General features: G+C 66.7%; 7 non-coding genes across 7 annotated transcripts; all 7 read left to right on the forward strand.

The window, feature by feature from the left end:
- Nucleotides 1-2057: 2057 nt before the first annotated feature.
- LOC132595581 (5S ribosomal RNA) lies at nucleotides 2058-2176 on the forward strand. Its single transcript, XR_009561722.1, has one exon. It is a non-coding gene; the product is annotated as a 5S ribosomal RNA (ribosomal RNA).
- Nucleotides 2177-4873: 2697 nt separating this feature from the next.
- On the forward strand, nucleotides 4874-4992 carry LOC132595582 (5S ribosomal RNA). The gene has a single exon (XR_009561723.1). It is a non-coding gene; the product is annotated as a 5S ribosomal RNA (ribosomal RNA).
- A 2697-nt stretch (nucleotides 4993-7689) lies between these two features.
- Nucleotides 7690-7808, forward strand: LOC132595583 (5S ribosomal RNA). Its single transcript, XR_009561724.1, has one exon. It is a non-coding gene; the product is annotated as a 5S ribosomal RNA (ribosomal RNA).
- A 2696-nt stretch (nucleotides 7809-10504) lies between these two features.
- Nucleotides 10505-10623, forward strand: LOC132595584 (5S ribosomal RNA). The gene has a single exon (XR_009561725.1). It is a non-coding gene; the product is annotated as a 5S ribosomal RNA (ribosomal RNA).
- A 2697-nt stretch (nucleotides 10624-13320) lies between these two features.
- LOC132595585 (5S ribosomal RNA) lies at nucleotides 13321-13439 on the forward strand. Its single transcript, XR_009561726.1, has one exon. It is a non-coding gene; the product is annotated as a 5S ribosomal RNA (ribosomal RNA).
- Nucleotides 13440-16136: 2697 nt separating this feature from the next.
- On the forward strand, nucleotides 16137-16255 carry LOC132595367 (5S ribosomal RNA). The gene has a single exon (XR_009561504.1). It is a non-coding gene; the product is annotated as a 5S ribosomal RNA (ribosomal RNA).
- A 2697-nt stretch (nucleotides 16256-18952) lies between these two features.
- Nucleotides 18953-19071, forward strand: LOC132595368 (5S ribosomal RNA). Its single transcript, XR_009561505.1, has one exon. It is a non-coding gene; the product is annotated as a 5S ribosomal RNA (ribosomal RNA).
- Nucleotides 19072-19407: the final 336 nt, after the last annotated feature.

Raw genomic sequence — 19407 nt, forward strand, 5'->3', positions numbered from 1 at the left:
CCTGGGGATGGGGCCAGTGAACGGCTCGGCTCGGTAGTAGTTTCGCTCACCCATGGCCGTTGGTCCCAGGACTGCCTGGGCCCTCTGCCCTCCAGTTTTAACTGGGAGCCAGACTGGGTCATAATGGGGCAGGTGGTGAGGTCACAGTGAGGGAGGGGGATGAAAAGGAGGGCCCAGAGTGGCATTCCCTGGTAACCAGGGTCAGGTAAGCTGAGCCTGGACAGTCAAACAGGGCCCGGTGGCCGGCATACATCCCCTCGAGCGGTCATTCATTCGCTCACCGCCCGCTGACTCACTTGTTCAAATGACACATTGCGTCTCTTGGCCCCTCTTGAGACTAGGAAGACCTTGGCCTCAGAGGCCTGCTGAAGGCCTGGCTGGAGTCCAGAGCCTCAGCCTTCTTCATGCCCTTCACTGGGCCTGGAGCTGGACCTGCCCAGATGTGGAACCTCCCAGTTTGGAAGCAACTTCTTGTATGAGGCTCTCTGTGGACAGGGACAGCTGAGACACAGAGGAGGTGCCCAGAGACCAGGGGTTTGGAGTCTGCAGCTGCAGATGTACTTAGTGCATGGTATAGGACCAGGAGGGGCCTGCTGGCAGAACTGTGGCCACTAAACCAAAGGGACCCTCAGGCCAAGAAGGGGACACTGGCTTCTTATTGCAGGAAGCCAAGCGCAGGGACCCAGGCTGGCAGAAGGAGTGGCGCTTCCAAGCCACAGACCACCAATGTTTCCTGGACTCTGGCGCTCTTTATTCCTCTCTCCATGCCCTGCCGCCCCCTGCCCCTGCCCCCACTTGCTGCTGGTAAGTTCACTTTCCCAGTCTGGCTCCCGTGCAGAGAGGGCCTGGAGGCCGAGGTGGAAGGTAGCAGCGAGTTGGCCCGCGCTTGGCCCTCCTGCGGTTGCCGCTTCAGCACCAGACTGTCATACACCTGGTAGTTGGCATTGCCTCCCGGGTTCCGGCTGAGTGGCATGAAGGTGGGCGGGGGTGGAGGGTGCTCGGTAGCCTGGACGTCGGGCAGGAGGTGAGAGGGGCGGAGGAGCAGCGCTGAGCTGGGAGCCGGGGCCCGCTGGTCCGAGGCCTCGGCCAGTACCGTGAGGGAGGCGGAGGTGGCCACAGGGCGCCGCAAGGGCAGGATCTCAGCCCATTCGGCCGCCGGGTGCCGCACCTCGTGGGGATCGCGGGAGTAATCCAAGTGTCCCGTGGAGGGATGCAGGCTGCGGTTGGACTCGCTGTGAGCACAGCTGGGGAGGCTACGTCTGTGGGCCGGTGGGGTGTCGCGCTACCAGGCGTCGGGCCGGTAGACCCGAGGCACCAGAGCGGATGGAGGCTCAGAGCCCTCCAGACCCAGACTCCGCCATGGGCCCAGTTGCCGTCCTTTCGGCCCGCGAGCCCCTCGACCTGCACCTGGCCGCCCCCACCGGCGCCCAGCCCCGGCGCCGCCACCTGTGTGCCGGTGTGTCCCTCCACAGCTCCCTCTGACAAAAGCCCCCCCCCACCCCGCCCCTCTGGCGTGTCACCGCGGCCGGGTGCGGGAGCGGGATCGAGGGCAGGGGCCGCTTCCCCGGGCCTGCCGGCCACCAGGGGCGGGGTCCTGAGCTCGGCGGGGGGTGTGGGGGCAAGGGTGGCCTTGCCGGGGCTGAGGGGCCGTGGCGACTCAATGGTGGCTCCCGGTGGCTTCGGGCCAGCTGCTGTCGGGCAGGAGGGCCGGCCCGGGCTGCGGCCGGGCTGCGCCTAGGGCCGCGTGGGCGGGCAGGGCCGATGCCCAAGGGACCGCGGGCCCCGGGCCCTGAAGCCTCCGGGGCCACGTCCCTGTGAGCGACGTGCGGGATCTTGGGCGGGGCGCCAAGCGCCGAAGGGTTTGCTGGGTCACGGCCGCCCTGGGCTGGGAGGTGGTCGCCAAACCCTCCGCCGCCGCCCGATACCCGAGACCTCCGTTGCCCCTGCCTGGGCGGGCGAGGGGGCCCTGCCGGGGCGGGCCGGCCGCCAGGCTGGCGTTAAGGCGCCAGCGCCAGCGAAACTGGGCCTCAAGAGGCCGCCCGCGGCCCCCCGCCCCCGTCTACGGCCATACCACCCTGAACGCGCCCGATCTCGTCTGATCTCGGAAGCTAAGCAGGGTCGGGCCTGGTTAGTACTTGGATGGGAGACCGCCTGGGAATACCGGGTGCTGTAGGCTTTTTGCCTCCCGCTCCGCCCGCCTTCTCCTTTACTCGCCCGCGGCGGGGGGGCCGCCGGCTCCGCCCCCGCCGAGCCCCGCTGCAGGCAGTAGTCAAGGTGGGTTTACCTGCCCGAGCAGGAAGCTTGGGCGATGGCAGAAGTGGGAAGAAACTCTTGAGCACAGGTTCTTGGGATCCACGGAGCAGCGCATGCACATGCGATGGGTGCCTACACAGCTGGCTTGCTTGTCTGTGGGGAAAGGCGAGATGGGTCAGGGCCTGGGTTCCTGAGGGGCTGAGAATCAAGGCAGGGATAGAAGAAAGGGGACAGGCCCACATCCCCTGAACCCACGCCGGCGCCCACTCACCTTTGTGGAAAATACGATTGAAAAGTGCCCGCAAGAATCTCTTCAGATGCCTCCAGAGTTGAGGGAAGAAGGGGAGGGGGGAGGCCGGGAGCAGGGTGAGCCCTGAAATCCAACCCTTGTCCCGGTCACACCCCAGCAGCCCTCCCACCTCAGCCCCTTCAAGACCCCAGGGCTCCCCCAACCGCGCTGCACAGATCCTGCCCTGACCATAGTCACCATGTTGATCCCCACGTTGAGCAAGATGAAGCTGACCGGGATCAGAAGAATTGAGTATCCTTGCTCCTGGCATTTCCTGGGGATGGGGCCAGTGAACGGCTCGGCTCGGTAGTAGTTTCGCTCACCCATGGCCGTTGGTCCCAGGACTGCCTGGGCCCTCTGCCCTCCAGTTTTAACTGGGAGCCAGACTGGGTCATAATGGGGCAGGTGGTGAGGTCACAGTGAGGGAGGGGGATGAAAAGGAGGGCCCAGAGTGGCATTCCCTGGTAACCAGGGTCAGGTAAGCTGAGCCTGGACAGTCAAACAGGGCCCGGTGGCCGGCATACATCCCCTCGAGCGGTCATTCATTCGCTCACCGCCCGCTGACTCACTTGTTCAAATGACACATTGCGTCTCTTGGCCCCTCTTGAGACTAGGAAGACCTTGGCCTCAGAGGCCTGCTGAAGGCCTGGCTGGAGTCCAGAGCCTCAGCCTTCTTCATGCCCTTCACTGGGCCTGGAGCTGGACCTGCCCAGATGTGGAACCTCCCAGTTTGGAAGCAACTTCTTGTATGAGGCTCTCTGTGGACAGGGACAGCTGAGACACAGAGGAGGTGCCCAGAGACCAGGGGTTTGGAGTCTGCAGCTGCAGATGTACTTAGTGCATGGTATAGGACCAGGAGGGGCCTGCTGGCAGAACTGTGGCCACTAAACCAAAGGGACCCTCAGGCCAAGAAGGGGACACTGGCTTCTTATTGCAGGAAGCCAAGCGCAGGGACCCAGGCTGGCAGAAGGAGTGGCGCTTCCAAGCCACAGACCACCAATGTTTCCTGGACTCTGGCGCTCTTTATTCCTCTCTCCATGCCCTGCCGCCCCCTGCCCCTGCCCCCACTTGCTGCTGGTAAGTTCACTTTCCCAGTCTGGCTCCCGTGCAGAGAGGGCCTGGAGGCCGAGGTGGAAGGTAGCAGCGAGTTGGCCCGCGCTTGGCCCTCCTGCGGTTGCCGCTTCAGCACCAGACTGTCATACACCTGGTAGTTGGCATTGCCTCCCGGGTTCCGGCTGAGTGGCATGAAGGTGGGCGGGGGTGGAGGGTGCTCGGTAGCCTGGACGTCGGGCAGGAGGTGAGAGGGGCGGAGGAGCAGCGCTGAGCTGGGAGCCGGGGCCCGCTGGTCCGAGGCCTCGGCCAGTACCGTGAGGGAGGCGGAGGTGGCCACAGGGCGCCGCAAGGGCAGGATCTCAGCCCATTCGGCCGCCGGGTGCCGCACCTCGTGGGGATCGCGGGAGTAATCCAAGTGTCCCGTGGAGGGATGCAGGCTGCGGTTGGACTCGCTGTGAGCACAGCTGGGGAGGCTACGTCTGTGGGCCGGTGGGGTGTCGCGCTACCAGGCGTCGGGCCGGTAGACCCGAGGCACCAGAGCGGATGGAGGCTCAGAGCCCTCCAGACCCAGACTCCGCCATGGGCCCAGTTGCCGTCCTTTCGGCCCGCGAGCCCCTCGACCTGCACCTGGCCGCCCCCACCGGCGCCCAGCCCCGGCGCCGCCACCTGTGTGCCGGTGTGTCCCTCCACAGCTCCCTCCGACAAAAGCCCCACCCCCACCCCGCCCCTCTGGCGTGTCACCGCGGCCGGGTGCGGGAGCGGGATCGAGGGCAGGGGCCGCTTCCCCGGGCCTGCCGGCCACCAGGGGCGGGGTCCTGAGCTCGGCGGGGGGTGTGGGGGCAAGGGTGGCCTTGCCGGGGCTGAGGGGCCGTGGCGACTCAATGGTGGCTCCCGGTGGCTTCGGGCCAGCTGCTGTCGGGCAGGAGGGCCGGCCCGGGCTGCGGCCGGGCTGCGCCTAGGGCCGCGTGGGCGGGCAGGGCCGATGCCCAAGGGACCGCGGGCCCCGGGCCCTGAAGCCTCCGGGGCCACGTCCCTGTGAGCGACGTGCGGGATCTTGGGCGGGGCGCCAAGCGCCGAAGGGTTTGCTGGGTCACGGCCGCCCTGGGCTGGGAGGTGGTCGCCAAACCCTCCGCCGCCGCCCGATACCCGAGACCTCCGTTGCCCCTGCCTGGGCGGGCGAGGGGGCCCTGCCGGGGCGGGCCGGCCGCCAGGCTGGCGTTAAGGCGCCAGCGCCAGCGAAACTGGGCCTCAAGAGGCCGCCCGCGGCCCCCCGCCCCCGTCTACGGCCATACCACCCTGAACGCGCCCGATCTCGTCTGATCTCGGAAGCTAAGCAGGGTCGGGCCTGGTTAGTACTTGGATGGGAGACCGCCTGGGAATACCGGGTGCTGTAGGCTTTTTGCCTCCCGCTCCGCCCGCCTTCTCCTTTACTCGCCCGCGGCGGGGGGGCCGCCGGCTCCGCCCCCGCCGAGCCCCGCTGCAGGCAGTAGTCAAGGTGGGTTTACCTGCCCGAGCAGGAAGCTTGGGCGATGGCAGAAGTGGGAAGAAACTCTTGAGCACAGGTTCTTGGGATCCACGGAGCAGCGCATGCACATGCGATGGGTGCCTACACAGCTGGCTTGCTTGTCTGTGGGGAAAGGCGAGATGGGTCAGGGCCTGGGTTCCTGAGGGGCTGAGAATCAAGGCAGGGATAGAAGAAAGGGGACAGGCCCACATCCCCTGAACCCACGCCGGCGCCCACTCACCTTTGTGGAAAATACGATTGAAAAGTGCCCGCAAGAATCTCTTCAGATGCCTCCAGAGTTGAGGGAAGAAGGGGAGGGGGGAGGCCGGGAGCAGGGTGAGCCCTGAAATCCAACCCTTGTCCCGGTCACACCCCAGCAGCCCTCCCACCTCAGCCCCTTCAAGACCCCAGGGCTCCCCCAACCGCGCTGCACAGATCCTGCCCTGACCATAGTCACCATGTTGATCCCCACGTTGAGCAAGATGAAGCTGACCGGGATCAGAAGAATTGAGTATCCTTGCTCCTGGCATTTCCTGGGGATGGGGCCAGTGAACGGCTCGGCTCGGTAGTAGTTTCGCTCACCCATGGCCGTTGGTCCCAGGACTGCCTGGGCCCTCTGCCCTCCAGTTTTAACTGGGAGCCAGACTGGGTCATAATGGGGCAGGTGGTGAGGTCACAGTGAGGGAGGGGGATGAAAAGGAGGGCCCAGAGTGGCATTCCCTGGTAACCAGGGTCAGGTAAGCTGAGCCTGGACAGTCAAACAGGGCCCGGTGGCCGGCATACATCCCCTCGAGCGGTCATTCATTCGCTCACCGCCCGCTGACTCACTTGTTCAAATGACACATTGCGTCTCTTGGCCCCTCTTGAGACTAGGAAGACCTTGGCCTCAGAGGCCTGCTGAAGGCCTGGCTGGAGTCCAGAGCCTCAGCCTTCTTCATGCCCTTCACTGGGCCTGGAGCTGGACCTGCCCAGATGTGGAACCTCCCAGTTTGGAAGCAACTTCTTGTATGAGGCTCTCTGTGGACAGGGACAGCTGAGACACAGAGGAGGTGCCCAGAGACCAGGGGTTTGGAGTCTGCAGCTGCAGATGTACTTAGTGCATGGTATAGGACCAGGAGGGGCCTGCTGGCAGAACTGTGGCCACTAAACCAAAGGGACCCTCAGGCCAAGAAGGGGACACTGGCTTCTTATTGCAGGAAGCCAAGCGCAGGGACCCAGGCTGGCAGAAGGAGTGGCGCTTCCAAGCCACAGACCACCAATGTTTCCTGGACTCTGGCGCTCTTTATTCCTCTCTCCATGCCCTGCCGCCCCCTGCCCCTGCCCCCACTTGCTGCTGGTAAGTTCACTTTCCCAGTCTGGCTCCCGTGCAGAGAGGGCCTGGAGGCCGAGGTGGAAGGTAGCAGCGAGTTGGCCCGCGCTTGGCCCTCCTGCGGTTGCCGCTTCAGCACCAGACTGTCATACACCTGGTAGTTGGCATTGCCTCCCGGGTTCCGGCTGAGTGGCATGAAGGTGGGCGGGGGTGGAGGGTGCTCGGTAGCCTGGACGTCGGGCAGGAGGTGAGAGGGGCGGAGGAGCAGCGCTGAGCTGGGAGCCGGGGCCCGCTGGTCCGAGGCCTCGGCCAGTACCGTGAGGGAGGCGGAGGTGGCCACAGGGCGCCGCAAGGGCAGGATCTCAGCCCATTCGGCCGCCGGGTGCCGCACCTCGTGGGGATCGCGGGAGTAATCCAAGTGTCCCGTGGAGGGATGCAGGCTGCGGTTGGACTCGCTGTGAGCACAGCTGGGGAGGCTACGTCTGTGGGCCGGTGGGGTGTCGCGCTACCAGGCGTCGGGCCGGTAGACCCGAGGCACCAGAGCGGATGGAGGCTCAGAGCCCTCCAGACCCAGACTCCGCCATGGGCCCAGTTGCCGTCCTTTCGGCCCGCGAGCCCCTCGACCTGCACCTGGCCGCCCCCACCGGCGCCCAGCCCCGGCGCCGCCACCTGTGTGCCGGTGTGTCCCTCCACAGCTCCCTCCGACAAAAGCCCCACCCCCACCCCGCCCCTCTGGCGTGTCAGCGCGGCCGGGTGCGGGAGCGGGATCGAGGGCAGGGGCCGCTTCCCCGGGCCTGCCGGCCACCAGGGGCGGGGTCCTGAGCTCGGCGGGGGGTGTGGGGGCAAGGGTGGCCTTGCCGGGGCTGAGGGGCCGTGGCGACTCAATGGTGGCTCCCGGTGGCTTCGGGCCAGCTGCTGTCGGGCAGGAGGGCCGGCCCGGGCTGCGGCCGGGCTGCGCCTAGGGCCGCGTGGGCGGGCAGGGCCGATGCCCAAGGGACCGCGGGCCCCGGGCCCTGAAGCCTCCGGGGCCACGTCCCTGTGAGCGACGTGCGGGATCTTGGGCGGGGCGCCAAGCGCCGAAGGGTTTGCTGGGTCACGGCCGCCCTGGGCTGGGAGGTGGTCGCCAAACCCTCCGCCGCCGCCCGATACCCGAGACCTCCGTTGCCCCTGCCTGGGCGGGCGAGGGGGCCCTGCCGGGGCGGGCCGGCCGCCAGGCTGGCGTTAAGGCGCCAGCGCCAGCGAAACTGGGCCTCAAGAGGCCGCCCGCGGCCCCCCGCCCCCGTCTACGGCCATACCACCCTGAACGCGCCCGATCTCGTCTGATCTCGGAAGCTAAGCAGGGTCGGGCCTGGTTAGTACTTGGATGGGAGACCGCCTGGGAATACCGGGTGCTGTAGGCTTTTTGCCTCCCGCTCCGCCCGCCTTCTCCTTTACTCGCCCGCGGCGGGGGGGCCGCCGGCTCCGCCCCCGCCGAGCCCCGCTGCAGGCAGTAGTCAAGGTGGGTTTACCTGCCCGAGCAGGAAGCTTGGGCGATGGCAGAAGTGGGAAGAAACTCTTGAGCACAGGTTCTTGGGATCCACGGAGCAGCGCATGCACATGCGATGGGTGCCTACACAGCTGGCTTGCTTGTCTGTGGGGAAAGGCGAGATGGGTCAGGGCCTGGGTTCCTGAGGGGCTGAGAATCAAGGCAGGGATAGAAGAAAGGGGACAGGCCCACATCCCCTGAACCCACGCCGGCGCCCACTCACCTTTGTGGAAAATACGATTGAAAAGTGCCCGCAAGAATCTCTTCAGATGCCTCCAGAGTTGAGGGAAGAAGGGGAGGGGGGAGGCCGGGAGCAGGGTGAGCCCTGAAATCCAACCCTTGTCCCGGTCACACCCCAGCAGCCCTCCCACCTCAGCCCCTTCAAGACCCCAGGGCTCCCCCAACCGCGCTGCACAGATCCTGCCCTGACCATAGTCACCATGTTGATCCCCACGTTGAGCAAGATGAAGCTGACCGGGATCAGAAGAATTGAGTATCCTTGCTCCTGGCATTTCCTGGGGATGGGGCCAGTGAACGGCTCGGCTCGGTAGTAGTTTCGCTCACCCATGGCCGTTGGTCCCAGGACTGCCTGGGCCCTCTGCCCTCCAGTTTTAACTGGGAGCCAGACTGGGTCATAATGGGGCAGGTGGTGAGGTCACAGTGAGGGAGGGGGATGAAAAGGAGGGCCCAGAGTGGCATTCCCTGGTAACCAGGGTCAGGTAAGCTGAGCCTGGACAGTCAAACAGGGCCCGGTGGCCGGCATACATCCCCTCGAGCGGTCATTCATTCGCTCACCGCCCGCTGACTCACTTGTTCAAATGACACATTGCGTCTCTTGGCCCCTCTTGAGACTAGGAAGACCTTGGCCTCAGAGGCCTGCTGAAGGCCTGGCTGGAGTCCAGAGCCTCAGCCTTCTTCATGCCCTTCACTGGGCCTGGAGCTGGACCTGCCCAGATGTGGAACCTCCCAGTTTGGAAGCAACTTCTTGTATGAGGCTCTCTGTGGACAGGGACAGCTGAGACACAGAGGAGGTGCCCAGAGACCAGGGGTTTGGAGTCTGCAGCTGCAGATGTACTTAGTGCATGGTATAGGACCAGGAGGGGCCTGCTGGCAGAACTGTGGCCACTAAACCAAAGGGACCCTCAGGCCAAGAAGGGGACACTGGCTTCTTATTGCAGGAAGCCAAGCGCAGGGACCCAGGCTGGCAGAAGGAGTGGCGCTTCCAAGCCACAGACCACCAATGTTTCCTGGACTCTGGCGCTCTTTATTCCTCTCTCCATGCCCTGCCGCCCCCTGCCCCTGCCCCCACTTGCTGCTGGTAAGTTCATTTTCCCAGTCTGGCTCCCGTGCAGAGAGGGCCTGGAGGCCGAGGTGGAAGGTAGCAGCGAGTTGGCCCGCGCTTGGCCCTCCTGCGGTTGCCGCTTCAGCACCAGACTGTCATACACCTGGTAGTTGGCATTGCCTCCCGGGTTCCGGCTGAGTGGCATGAAGGTGGGCGGGGGTGGAGGGTGCTCGGTAGCCTGGACGTCGGGCAGGAGGTGAGAGGGGCGGAGGAGCAGCGCTGAGCTGGGAGCCGGGGCCCGCTGGTCCGAGGCCTCGGCCAGTACCGTGAGGGAGGCGGAGGTGGCCACAGGGCGCCGCAAGGGCAGGATCTCAGCCCATTCGGCCGCCGGGTGCCGCACCTCGTGGGGATCGCGGGAGTAATCCAAGTGTCCCGTGGAGGGATGCAGGCTGCGGTTGGACTCGCTGTGAGCACAGCTGGGGAGGCTACGTCTGTGGGCCGGTGGGGTGTCGCGCTACCAGGCGTCGGGCCGGTAGACCCGAGGCACCAGAGCGGATGGAGGCTCAGAGCCCTCCAGACCCAGACTCCGCCATGGGCCCAGTTGCCGTCCTTTCGGCCCGCGAGCCCCTCGACCTGCACCTGGCCGCCCCCACCGGCGCCCAGCCCCGGCGCCGCCACCTGTGTGCCGGTGTGTCCCTCCACAGCTCCCTCTGACAAAAGCCCCCCCCCACCCCGCCCCTCTGGCGTGTCACCGCGGCCGGGTGCGGGAGCGGGATCGAGGGCAGGGGCCGCTTCCCCGGGCCTGCCGGCCACCAGGGGCGGGGTCCTGAGCTCGGCGGGGGGTGTGGGGGCAAGGGTGGCCTTGCCGGGGCTGAGGGGCCGTGGCGACTCAATGGTGGCTCCCGGTGGCTTCGGGCCAGCTGCTGTCGGGCAGGAGGGCCGGCCCGGGCTGCGGCCGGGCTGCGCCTAGGGCCGCGTGGGCGGGCAGGGCCGATGCCCAAGGGACCGCGGGCCCCGGGCCCTGAAGCCTCCGGGGCCACGTCCCTGTGAGCGACGTGCGGGATCTTGGGCGGGGCGCCAAGCGCCGAAGGGTTTGCTGGGTCACGGCCGCCCTGGGCTGGGAGGTGGTCGCCAAACCCTCCGCCGCCGCCCGATACCCGAGACCTCCGTTGCCCCTGCCTGGGCGGGCGAGGGGGCCCTGCCGGGGCGGGCCGGCCGCCAGGCTGGCGTTAAGGCGCCAGCGCCAGCGAAACTGGGCCTCAAGAGGCCGCCCGCGGCCCCCCGCCCCCGTCTACGGCCATACCACCCTGAACGCGCCCGATCTCGTCTGATCTCGGAAGCTAAGCAGGGTCGGGCCTGGTTAGTACTTGGATGGGAGACCGCCTGGGAATACCGGGTGCTGTAGGCTTTTTGCCTCCCGCTCCGCCCGCCTTCTCCTTTACTCGCCCGCGGCGGGGGGGCCGCCGGCTCCGCCCCCGCCGAGCCCCGCTGCAGGCAGTAGTCAAGGTGGGTTTACCTGCCCGAGCAGGAAGCTTGGGCGATGGCAGAAGTGGGAAGAAACTCTTGAGCACAGGTTCTTGGGATCCACGGAGCAGCGCATGCACATGCGATGGGTGCCTACACAGCTGGCTTGCTTGTCTGTGGGGAAAGGCGAGATGGGTCAGGGCCTGGGTTCCTGAGGGGCTGAGAATCAAGGCAGGGATAGAAGAAAGGGGACAGGCCCACATCCCCTGAACCCACGCCGGCGCCCACTCACCTTTGTGGAAAATACGATTGAAAAGTGCCCGCAAGAATCTCTTCAGATGCCTCCAGAGTTGAGGGAAGAAGGGGAGGGGGGAGGCCGGGAGCAGGGTGAGCCCTGAAATCCAACCCTTGTCCCGGTCACACCCCAGCAGCCCTCCCACCTCAGCCCCTTCAAGACCCCAGGGCTCCCCCAACCGCGCTGCACAGATCCTGCCCTGACCATAGTCACCATGTTGATCCCCACGTTGAGCAAGATGAAGCTGACCGGGATCAGAAGAATTGAGTATCCTTGCTCCTGGCATTTCCTGGGGATGGGGCCAGTGAACGGCTCGGCTCGGTAGTAGTTTCGCTCACCCATGGCCGTTGGTCCCAGGACTGCCTGGGCCCTCTGCCCTCCAGTTTTAACTGGGAGCCAGACTGGGTCATAATGGGGCAGGTGGTGAGGTCACAGTGAGGGAGGGGGATGAAAAGGAGGGCCCAGAGTGGCATTCCCTGGTAACCAGGGTCAGGTAAGCTGAGCCTGGACAGTCAAACAGGGCCCGGTGGCCGGCATACATCCCCTCGAGCGGTCATTCATTCGCTCACCGCCCGCTGACTCACTTGTTCAAATGACACATTGCGTCTCTTGGCCCCTCTTGAGACTAGGAAGACCTTGGCCTCAGAGGCCTGCTGAAGGCCTGGCTGGAGTCCAGAGCCTCAGCCTTCTTCATGCCCTTCACTGGGCCTGGAGCTGGACCTGCCCAGATGTGGAACCTCCCAGTTTGGAAGCAACTTCTTGTATGAGGCTCTCTGTGGACAGGGACAGCTGAGACACAGAGGAGGTGCCCAGAGACCAGGGGTTTGGAGTCTGCAGCTGCAGATGTACTTAGTGCATGGTATAGGACCAGGAGGGGCCTGCTGGCAGAACTGTGGCCACTAAACCAAAGGGACCCTCAGGCCAAGAAGGGGACACTGGCTTCTTATTGCAGGAAGCCAAGCGCAGGGACCCAGGCTGGCAGAAGGAGTGGCGCTTCCAAGCCACAGACCACCAATGTTTCCTGGACTCTGGCGCTCTTTATTCCTCTCTCCATGCCCTGCCGCCCCCTGCCCCTGCCCCCACTTGCTGCTGGTAAGTTCACTTTCCCAGTCTGGCTCCCGTGCAGAGAGGGCCTGGAGGCCGAGGTGGAAGGTAGCAGCGAGTTGGCCCGCGCTTGGCCCTCCTGCGGTTGCCGCTTCAGCACCAGACTGTCATACACCTGGTAGTTGGCATTGCCTCCCGGGTTCCGGCTGAGTGGCATGAAGGTGGGCGGGGGTGGAGGGTGCTCGGTAGCCTGGACGTCGGGCAGGAGGTGAGAGGGGCGGAGGAGCAGCGCTGAGCTGGGAGCCGGGGCCCGCTGGTCCGAGGCCTCGGCCAGTACCGTGAGGGAGGCGGAGGTGGCCACAGGGCGCCGCAAGGGCAGGATCTCAGCCCATTCGGCCGCCGGGTGCCGCACCTCGTGGGGATCGCGGGAGTAATCCAAGTGTCCCGTGGAGGGATGCAGGCTGCGGTTGGACTCGCTGTGAGCACAGCTGGGGAGGCTACGTCTGTGGGCCGGTGGGGTGTCGCGCTACCAGGCGTCGGGCCGGTAGACCCGAGGCACCAGAGCGGATGGAGGCTCAGAGCCCTCCAGACCCAGACTCCGCCATGGGCCCAGTTGCCGTCCTTTCGGCCCGCGAGCCCCTCGACCTGCACCTGGCCGCCCCCACCGGCGCCCAGCCCCGGCGCCGCCACCTGTGTGCCGGTGTGTCCCTCCACAGCTCCCTCCGACAAAAGCCCCACCCCCACCCCGCCCCTCTGGCGTGTCAGCGCGGCCGGGTGCGGGAGCGGGATCGAGGGCAGGGGCCGCTTCCCCGGGCCTGCCGGCCACCAGGGGCGGGGTCCTGAGCTCGGCGGGGGGTGTGGGGGCAAGGGTGGCCTTGCCGGGGCTGAGGGGCCGTGGCGACTCAATGGTGGCTCCCGGTGGCTTCGGGCCAGCTGCTGTCGGGCAGGAGGGCCGGCCCGGGCTGCGGCCGGGCTGCGCCTAGGGCCGCGTGGGCGGGCAGGGCCGATGCCCAAGGGACCGCGGGCCCCGGGCCCTGAAGCCTCCGGGGCCACGTCCCTGTGAGCGACGTGCGGGATCTTGGGCGGGGCGCCAAGCGCCGAAGGGTTTGCTGGGTCACGGCCGCCCTGGGCTGGGAGGTGGTCGCCAAACCCTCCGCCGCCGCCCGATACCCGAGACCTCCGTTGCCCCTGCCTGGGCGGGCGAGGGGGCCCTGCCGGGGCGGGCCGGCCGCCAGGCTGGCGTTAAGGCGCCAGCGCCAGCGAAACTGGGCCTCAAGAGGCCGCCCGCGGCCCCCCGCCCCCGTCTACGGCCATACCACCCTGAACGCGCCCGATCTCGTCTGATCTCGGAAGCTAAGCAGGGTCGGGCCTGGTTAGTACTTGGATGGGAGACCGCCTGGGAATACCGGGTGCTGTAGGCTTTTTGCCTCCCGCTCCGCCCGCCTTCTCCTTTACTCGCCCGCGGCGGGGGGGCCGCCGGCTCCGCCCCCGCCGAGCCCCGCTGCAGGCAGTAGTCAAGGTGGGTTTACCTGCCCGAGCAGGAAGCTTGGGCGATGGCAGAAGTGGGAAGAAACTCTTGAGCACAGGTTCTTGGGATCCACGGAGCAGCGCATGCACATGCGATGGGTGCCTACACAGCTGGCTTGCTTGTCTGTGGGGAAAGGCGAGATGGGTCAGGGCCTGGGTTCCTGAGGGGCTGAGAATCAAGGCAGGGATAGAAGAAAGGGGACAGGCCCACATCCCCTGAACCCACGCCGGCGCCCACTCACCTTTGTGGAAAATACGATTGAAAAGTGCCCGCAAGAATCTCTTCAGATGCCTCCAGAGTTGAGGGAAGAAGGGGAGGGGGGAGGCCGGGAGCAGGGTGAGCCCTGAAATCCAACCCTTGTCCCGGTCACACCCCAGCAGCCCTCCCACCTCAGCCCCTTCAAGACCCCAGGGCTCCCCCAACCGCGCTGCACAGATCCTGCCCTGACCATAGTCACCATGTTGATCCCCACGTTGAGCAAGATGAAGCTGACCGGGATCAGAAGAATTGAGTATCCTTGCTCCTGGCATTTCCTGGGGATGGGGCCAGTGAACGGCTCGGCTCGGTAGTAGTTTCGCTCACCCATGGCCGTTGGTCCCAGGACTGCCTGGGCCCTCTGCCCTCCAGTTTTAACTGGGAGCCAGACTGGGTCATAATGGGGCAGGTGGTGAGGTCACAGTGAGGGAGGGGGATGAAAAGGAGGGCCCAGAGTGGCATTCCCTGGTAACCAGGGTCAGGTAAGCTGAGCCTGGACAGTCAAACAGGGCCCGGTGGCCGGCATACATCCCCTCGAGCGGTCATTCATTCGCTCACCGCCCGCTGACTCACTTGTTCAAATGACACATTGCGTCTCTTGGCCCCTCTTGAGACTAGGAAGACCTTGGCCTCAGAGGCCTGCTGAAGGCCTGGCTGGAGTCCAGAGCCTCAGCCTTCTTCATGCCCTTCACTGGGCCTGGAGCTGGACCTGCCCAGATGTGGAACCTCCCAGTTTGGAAGCAACTTCTTGTATGAGGCTCTCTGTGGACAGGGACAGCTGAGACACAGAGGAGGTGCCCAGAGACCAGGGGTTTGGAGTCTGCAGCTGCAGATGTACTTAGTGCATGGTATAGGACCAGGAGGGGCCTGCTGGCAGAACTGTGGCCACTAAACCAAAGGGACCCTCAGGCCAAGAAGGGGACACTGGCTTCTTATTGCAGGAAGCCAAGCGCAGGGACCCAGGCTGGCAGAAGGAGTGGCGCTTCCAAGCCACAGACCACCAATGTTTCCTGGACTCTGGCGCTCTTTATTCCTCTCTCCATGCCCTGCCGCCCCCTGCCCCTGCCCCCACTTGCTGCTGGTAAGTTCACTTTCCCAGTCTGGCTCCCGTGCAGAGAGGGCCTGGAGGCCGAGGTGGAAGGTAGCAGCGAGTTGGCCCGCGCTTGGCCCTCCTGCGGTTGCCGCTTCAGCACCAGACTGTCATACACCTGGTAGTTGGCATTGCCTCCCGGGTTCCGGCTGAGTGGCATGAAGGTGGGCGGGGGTGGAGGGTGCTCGGTAGCCTGGACGTCGGGCAGGAGGTGAGAGGGGCGGAGGAGCAGCGCTGAGCTGGGAGCCGGGGCCCGCTGGTCCGAGGCCTCGGCCAGTACCGTGAGGGAGGCGGAGGTGGCCACAGGGCGCCGCAAGGGCAGGATCTCAGCCCATTCGGCCGCCGGGTGCCGCACCTCGTGGGGATCGCGGGAGTAATCCAAGTGTCCCGTGGAGGGATGCAGGCTGCGGTTGGACTCGCTGTGAGCACAGCTGGGGAGGCTACATCTGTGGGCCGGTGGGGTGTCGCGCTACCAGGCGTCGGGCCGGTAGACCCGAGGCACCAGAGCGGATGGAGGCTCAGAGCCCTCCAGACCCAGACTCCGCCATGGGCCCAGTTGCCGTCCTTTCGGCCCGCGAGCCCCTCGACCTGCACCTGGCCGCCCCCACCGGCGCCCAGCCCCGGCGCCGCCACCTGTGTGCCTGTGTGTCCCTCCACAGCTCCCTCCGACAAAAGCCCCACCCCCACCCCGCCCCTCTGGCGTGTCAGCGCGGCCGGGTGCGGGAGCGGGATCGAGGGCAGGGGCCGCTTCCCCGGGCCTGCCGGCCACCAGGGGCGGGGTCCTGAGCTCGGCGGGGGGTGTGGGGGCAAGGGTGGCCTTGCCGGGGCTGAGGGGCCGTGGCGACTCAATGGTGGCTCCCGGTGGCTTCGGGCCAGCTGCTGTCGGGCAGGAGGGCCGGCCCGGGCTGCGGCCGGGCTGCGCCTAGGGCCGCGTGGGCGGGCAGGGCCGATGCCCAAGGGACCGCGGGCCCCGGGCCCTGAAGCCTCCGGGGCCACGTCCCTGTGAGCGACGTGCGGGATCTTGGGCGGGGCGCCAAGCGCCGAAGGGTTTGCTGGGTCACGGCCGCCCTGGGCTGGGAGGTGGTCGCCAAACCCTCCGCCGCCGCCCGATACCCGAGACCTCCGTTGCCCCTGCCTGGGCGGGCGAGGGGGCCCTGCCGGGGCGGGCCGGCCGCCAGGCTGGCGTTAAGGCGCCAGCGCCAGCGAAACTGGGCCTCAAGAGGCCGCCCGCGGCCCCCCGCCCCCGTCTACGGCCATACCACCCTGAACGCGCCCGATCTCGTCTGATCTCGGAAGCTAAGCAGGGTCGGGCCTGGTTAGTACTTGGATGGGAGACCGCCTGGGAATACCGGGTGCTGTAGGCTTTTTGCCTCCCGCTCCGCCCGCCTTCTCCTTTACTCGCCCGCGGCGGGGGGGCCGCCGGCTCCGCCCCCGCCGAGCCCCGCTGCAGGCAGTAGTCAAGGTGGGTTTACCTGCCCGAGCAGGAAGCTTGGGCGATGGCAGAAGTGGGAAGAAACTCTTGAGCACAGGTTCTTGGGATCCACGGAGCAGCGCATGCACATGCGATGGGTGCCTACACAGCTGGCTTGCTTGTCTGTGGGGAAAGGCGAGATGGGTCAGGGCCTGGGTTCCTGAGGGGCTGAGAATCAAGGCAGGGATAGAAGAAAGGGGACAGGCCCACATCCCCTGAACCCACGCCGGCGCCCACTCACCTTTGTGGAAAATACGATTGAAAAGTGCCCGCAAGAATCTCTTCAGATGCCTCCAGAGTTGAGGGAAGAAGGGGAGGGGGGAGGCCGGGAGCAGGGTGAGCCCTGAAATCCAACCCTTGTCCCGGTCACACCCCAGCAGCCCTCCCACCTCAGCCCCTTCAAGACCCCAGGGCTCCCCCAACCGCGCTGCACAGATCCTGCCCTGACCATAGTCACCATGTTGATCCCCACGTTGAGCAAGATGAAGCTGACCGGGATCAGAAGAATTGAGTATCCTTGCTCCTGGCATTTCCTGGGGATGGGGCCAGTGAACGGCTCGGCTCGGTAGTAGTTTCGCTCACCCATGGCCGTTGGTCCCAGGACTGCCTGGGCCCTCTGCCCTCCAGTTTTAACTGGGAGCCAGACTGGGTCATAATGGGGCAGGTGGTGAGGTCACAGTGAGGGAGGGGGATGAAAAGGAGGGCCCAGAGTGGCATTCCCTGGTAACCAGGGTCAGGTAAGCTGAGCCTGGACAGTCAAACAGGGCCCGGTGGCCGGCATACATCCCCTCGAGCGGTCATTCATTCGCTCACCGCCCGCTGACTCACTTGTTCAAATGACACATTGCGTCTCTTGGCCCCTCTTGAGACTAGGAAGACCTTGGCCTCAGAGGCCTGCTGAAGGCCTGGCTGGAGTCCAGAGCCTCAGCCTTCTTCATGCCCTTCACTGGGCCTGGAGCTGGACCTGCCCAGATGTGGAACCTCCCAGTTTGGAAGCAACTTCTTGTATGAGGCTCTCTGTGGACAGGGACAGCTGAGACACAGAGGAGGTGCCCAGAGACCAGGGGTTTGGAGTCTGCAGCTGCAGATGTACTTAGTGCATGGTATAGGACCAGGAGGGGCCTGCTGGCAGAACTGTGGCCACTAAACCAAAGGGACCCTCAGGCCAAGAAGGGGACACTGGCTTCTTATTGCAGGAAGCCAAGCGCAGGGACCCAGGCTGGCAGAAGGAGTGGCGCTTCCAAGCCACAGACCACCAATGTTTCCTGGACTCTGGCGCTCTTTATTCCTCTCTCCATGCCCTGCCGCCCCCTGCCCCTGCCCCCACTTGCTGCTGGTAAGTTCATTTTCCCAGTCTGGCTCCCGTGCAGAGAGGGCCTGGAGGCCGAGGTGGAAGGTAGCAGCGAGTTGGCCCGCGCTTGGCCCTCCTGCGGTTGCCGCTTCAGCACCAGACTGTCATACACCTGGTAGTTGGCATTGCCTCCCGGGTTCCGGCTGAGTGGCATGAAGGTGGGCGGGGGTGGAGGGTGCTCGGTAGCCTGGACGTCGGGCAGGAGGTGAGAGGGGCGGAGGAGCAGCGCTGAGCTGGGAGCCGGGGCCCGCTGGTCCGAGGCCTCGGCCAGTACCGTGAGGGAGGCGGAGGTGGCCACAGGGCGCCGCAAGGGCAGGATCTCAGCCCATTCGGCCGCCGGGTGCCGCACCTCGTGGGGATCGCGGGAGTAATCCAAGTGTCCCGTGGAGGGATGCAGGCTGCGGTTGGACTCGCTGTGAGCACAGCTGGGGAGGCTACGTCTGTGGGCCGGTGGGGTGTCGCGCTACCAGGCGTCGGGCCGGTAGACCCGAGGCACCAGAGCGGATGGAGGCTCAGAGCCCTCCAGACCCAGACTCCGCCATGGGCCCAGTTGCCGTCCTTTCGGCCCGCGAGCCCCTCGACCTGCACCTGGCCGCCCCCACCGGCGCCCAGCCCCGGCGCCGCCACCTGTGTGCCGGTGTGTCCCTCCACAGCTCCCTCCGACAAAAGCCCCACCCCCACCCCGCCCCTCTGGCGTGTCAGCGCGGCCGGGTGCGGGAGCGGGATCGAGGGCAGGGGCCGCTTCCCCGGGCCTGCCGGCCACCAGGGGCGGGGTCCTGAGCTCGGCGGGGGGTGTGGGGGCAAGGGTGGCCTTGCCGGGGCTGAGGGGCCGTGGCGACTCAATGGTGGCTCCCGGTGGCTTCGGGCCAGCTGCTGTCGGGCAGGAGGGCCGGCCCGGGCTGCGGCCGGGCTGCGCCTAGGGCCGCGTGGGCGGGCAGGGCCGATGCCCAAGGGACCGCGGGCCCCGGGCCCTGAAGCCTCCGGGGCCACGTCCCTGTGAGCGACGTGCGGGATCTTGGGCGGGGCGCCAAGCGCCGAAGGGTTTGCTGGGTCACGGCCGCCCTGGGCTGGGAGGTGGTCGCCAAACCCTCCGCCGCCGCCCGATACCCGAGACCTCCGTTGCCCCTGCCTGGGCGGGCGAGGGGGCCCTGCCGGGGCGGGCCGGCCGCCAGGCTGGCGTTAAGGCGCCAGCGCCAGCGAAACTGGGCCTCAAGAGGCCGCCCGCGGCCCCCCGCCCCCGTCTACGGCCATACCACCCTGAACGCGCCCGATCTCGTCTGATCTCGGAAGCTAAGCAGGGTCGGGCCTGGTTAGTACTTGGATGGGAGACCGCCTGGGAATACCGGGTGCTGTAGGCTTTTTGCCTCCCGCTCCGCCCGCCTTCTCCTTTACTCGCCCGCGGCGGGGGCCGCCGGCTCCGCCCCCGCCGGGCCCCGCTGCAGGCCCCACCTCCTCAGGCCCCTCCCACCACGGCGCGCGCCGGCGGGGTCGCTCCCCGCCGGCCCGGCCGGCCAGGCGGCCAGAAGGCGGCCCTGGAAGGCAGGCGCACCCCAGACGCTCCCGGGGTGGCTGGCCCGGACCCAGACTCCGCCGCGGGCCCAGTTGCCGTCCTTTCGGCCCGCGAGCCCCTCGACCTGCACCTGGCCGCCCCCACCGGCGCCCAGCCCCGGCGCCGCCACCTGTGTGCCGGTGTG

This window comes from Globicephala melas, unplaced genomic scaffold (assembly GCF_963455315.2).
Source record: "Globicephala melas unplaced genomic scaffold, mGloMel1.2 SCAFFOLD_182, whole genome shotgun sequence".
NCBI lineage: Eukaryota > Metazoa > Chordata > Mammalia > Artiodactyla > Delphinidae > Globicephala > Globicephala melas.